At 37.1% G+C, this 4298-nt stretch overlaps 1 pseudogene; it reads left to right on the forward strand.

The window, feature by feature from the left end:
• Positions 1–2613: 2613 nt before the first annotated feature.
• LOC143534850 (F-box protein At5g46170 pseudogene) lies at positions 2614–3858 on the forward strand (annotated as a pseudogene).
• The last annotated feature ends 440 nt before the right edge of the window (positions 3859–4298 follow it).

Consider the following 4298-nt stretch of genomic DNA (forward strand, 5'->3'; position numbering starts at 1 on the left):
TTCTATGTATATATAATATATTTAGTTTTATCAATATCAAGTCTAGTTAAAAATATGCTAAGTATTGTAAAATGACCAAAAGATTGTTTAATTTGGTTAATGGACCGTTTGACAGAAACTTTATAAATATGAATAATTAAGTGTTTGTTTATGTGCCTTGAGGTTCATCTCATGTTTATTCACTTATGTTCATTTGTTTATACCATTTTCAGGTCATCGGTCCATTTAAGCCATTGAAGGCCATGAAAGGTTGAGGTTATCAGTCATGTACGCTAACTGTACAATTCTAGCTAGTAAAGTAGAGAGACGGTTTGACAATTTTAGTAAAAAAAGAGGGACAATGTAACACCGTAAGCAAATTCCTTATTGGCCGTAGCCATAAGATTCATGGTAAGGAACACCCTCCTCAAATATTGCTAACACGTTTTGGGCTTAGTTGGTTGTGAAACAAATGAAAACTTAATAGTCTAGCATGCTCAGGTTAAAGTAGTATCAGGGTTGTAACCTTTTGGGAATGGTTATGTATTTTGAATGAATACGTTTACAATTTATTTATTTTTTATAAGAAATTTGGGGGAATTTATTTCCATTACAACCTCCATTGTTGTCCAATCAATTTTCATTTTCATCTAAATGAAAGTATAAAACGCATCCTATGAACTTAAACATATTGGACAAAGGAATGCATATTATATTTTCGTTCTTAGTTATGACTTTATATTGTTCAACAAATACATGTTAACTAAAAGGGTATTTTAGCAGCAAGATACATCCAATATTAATCCCTTCATTAAGATGTAGCCTACATCTTCATTCGGGGATTAATATTGGATGTATCTCGTTTCAAAACTACTTCATGGATCACAATTGCAAGTAGATATTAAAAAGTGGTATTGTCATTATATTCCCTTACTCCCAATAATACATTTTACACAAATTTCACTTTATATTAACATAAGTTCATGTGAAGTTCCAAAATGAATATTACACAACGTATACATAGAATTGTTTTTTAACTTATGTCACAAAAGTGTTAGTGCAAATTGGATAGGTTGGCTACTAAAGAGGCCTTTTTATTCATAAACATTTTTGCTAATTTGACCGGTTGTGATGTGTGTGGTAATAGTGCTAAGACCTCCTACCATCTATTCACTTCGTGCCCTCTTGTAATTGCGGGTTGGGATGCTATTAGCTCTCGGTGTCGAATACCCCATATCTATGCCTACTATGTTCGTGACCTTCTTAATGTTCACATCGCGACCCTCTTGCGTTACAAAAGGAAGAAAAAAAATTCCCTCAACATCACTACGTCTTGTTGGTGCATTTGGAAAACGAGGAACGAGACAGTTTTCTCCCGTATCTTGTATAAGCTTTCCGGTAATGGAAATCATCAAGTCCTTACCTATCTTTGGATTACAAACAGATCGTCTTTTAAATATTTGTCTTGAAATTATTGGTGTTGTATCTTGTTATAAATTATGTTTGTTGTTTTAAGTTTTAACCTCTAACGTCTTGCTAGTTAGTTATTCCGTTTTTAATGAAAGTTGTTTTCCTTAACCAAAATCATTAATTTTGTGTTCTTAAATTGAGTCGGGTGTTTAGGTGAGCTTATGAAAGTTGCTTATTTGTTTTTTTTTTCTTTTTGAAAAGCAAAAGTTTTTTGGTAAACATGAAATGATGTGTGATGAAAAACTTCAAAATTAAGCCATTTCAAACTCTTTTACTTTGCAAAAAAAAATACAAAAGCATACATAATAAGGTGTTTTGTATGGTTGTTTTTAGGTGCTTTTACACGCCATTGATTTTTACTTATTGTGGACAATATTTATGGGACTCATTTTTTAAAAGATGTTCTTGTATAAGAACTAGAAAAAATAAAATGTATGTTTTTAAAAGAATAGTGTTTTTATATCGTGACAAATAACTACGCATGTTTTTCAGAATATGAATGCTCTAAGCAAATAAACAAATTTTAAAAAGCTCGTCCAAACACCACTAAAAGCAATGTTGCAAAAATCTCGACTAAGTACCGATTAATCCCCGATTAATCGCTAGTCCCCCCTTTACTAATTAATTTTGGGCTAGTCGGCCAATTAATCGGTCAACGGTTAAATCCGGCCAAAATCGACGGTTTTCGACGATATTCCGACCAAAATCAGTGGTTTCCGGCGAGACTCCGACCCAAATCAACTATTTTCGGCGAGATTGTAGCAAAAACCAGCTGTTTCCAGCGAGATTCCAACCAAATTCCGGTCAAAATATGTTTGTATACGTATAAAACTGAAAATTACAGATAAAAATGTGTGTGTATGTATAAAATTGAAAAATATACACGATCTGATTAATCTCGACTAATCCCAATTAATCGCTAGTCTCCAAACCACCGCCCAACTACCAATTACCGACTAACGATTTTTGCAACGCTTAATAATAAAAAAAAACCATAAAACTCTTATCAACATTCAACACTTCTTCCCGTGTCACACCATTCTGCCCCTTTCCTCAAACCCCCAACTCCAATTCCCATCAATTCAATTCAATTCAATTCAATTCAATTCTCTCATCAATTCAATTCCAATTCCAATTCAATTCCAATTCCAATATCTTCACATGATGTCTTCTATCCTCCCAGATCTAACCACCACCACCACCACCACCACCACCACCACCATCACCACCATACGACCGCTTCGACCAACTCCCAGACTCACTCCTTCTCCTAATCTTCAACCTCATCTCCGACGTCAAATCCTTAGGCCGCTGCTCCACCAGATTCCACTCCTTAATCCCACTCGTCCAAAAACGTCGTCGTTCCAGTCGACTGCGTCATCTCCGACGACTCCTCATCCTCATCCACCTCATCATCCAAATCTCGCTTCACCACTCTCTTCCGTACCGTCCTAACTACCATAGTCAAACCTATCCAAACCCTAGCTCAACTCCTCTCTCCTAAACGACCGTTATCTTCTCCGTCACCGTCAACGTCATCGTTATCCGTTGGAAACCTAAACGTTGACGCCGACGGAGATACCGATGATTTCGACGGCGTTACGCATCATTCTCCGGCTCAAGTCCTCAAAACCTTCACCGACATCCGCTTTCTCAACATTGAGCTTCCGGCGCCGAGTTAGGGTTAGACGACGGCGTTTTGCTCCGATGGCGAGCCGATTTCGGATCCACTTTAAACAATTGCGTTATGTTAGGAGCGTCTTCTGTTACATATCCTGATAATAATAATAAGAATAATAATAATAGTTTAACTAATTCGGTTACGATTTCGGTGAATGAGGATAATGGAAGTATACCGGAATCGTTTTACACTAACGGCGGGTTGAAGTTACGCGTGGTGTGGACGATTAGCTCGTTAATTGCCGCATCGGCTAGACATTATTTACTTCAACCGATAGTTTCGGATCACAAGACGTTGGATTCGGTGACGTTGACGGATGCGGACGGGCAAGGAGTGTTGTGTATGAATAAGCAGTTAGAGGAGCTGAGAGTGAAGCCGTTGTTGGCTTCTTCGGCTTCGAAGAGGACGCTTGTGCCTGCGTTGAATATGAGGTTGTGGTACGCGCCGTGTTTGGAGTTGCCGGATGGGACGGTGTTGAAAGGGGCTACATTGGTGGCTACTAGACCGAGTGATCAGTCGGTTGGGGTTGAGAGTTTGGATGGGTTTTTGGTTTCGGCTGCGTTTGATGAGCCGTTTGGGACGGCTGCAAAGACGTTGGTTAAACAAAGAACTTATTTCCTTGAGATGAACTCGTTTTGATGTAAGATTCATCATCAATTTCACTTGTTATGAGTGTTTGCGATTTGGTTATTAGCTTCAACCAAATTAACCAATCGCTTCTTGGATTATCGTTTCGGTTTACGCGGTTACTCGTTCGGTTAGGGTAGGTTAGGTTAATAATCAAAATCGAACTGGGACTAAATTTTTTGCTTCGAAATACATGGAATAGGTTTATAAATACATGAAATTGTGGTATAAAACATGAAAAGAGGTATAAAAGCTAGAACTATATGAAAATATGAATGGATCAGTTCGGTTTAGTTATTTTTCGGTTTACCGATGGTACAATAACTGATATCAGGTTAATTTCGGTTCGGTTTAGATTAACATACAATTTAGTGAATATTTAGTGAATATTTTGATTTAGGTTTGTTTTATGTTATTTGCAGTATTTGTCAATGCAATGAAAGGCAGCTGGGAGTGGGAAACATACAATTTTGTTACCTTTGATGGATATGTTGGTTATTGTTGTTCGCTAGACTTGATAAGTTTTGTATATGTGAATGTT

Source organism: Bidens hawaiensis, unplaced genomic scaffold (assembly GCF_021521415.1).
Source record: "Bidens hawaiensis isolate Kalapana, Puna unplaced genomic scaffold, B.hawaiensis_p1.1 tig00010347_1, whole genome shotgun sequence".
Lineage (NCBI taxonomy): Eukaryota > Viridiplantae > Streptophyta > Magnoliopsida > Asterales > Asteraceae > Bidens > Bidens hawaiensis.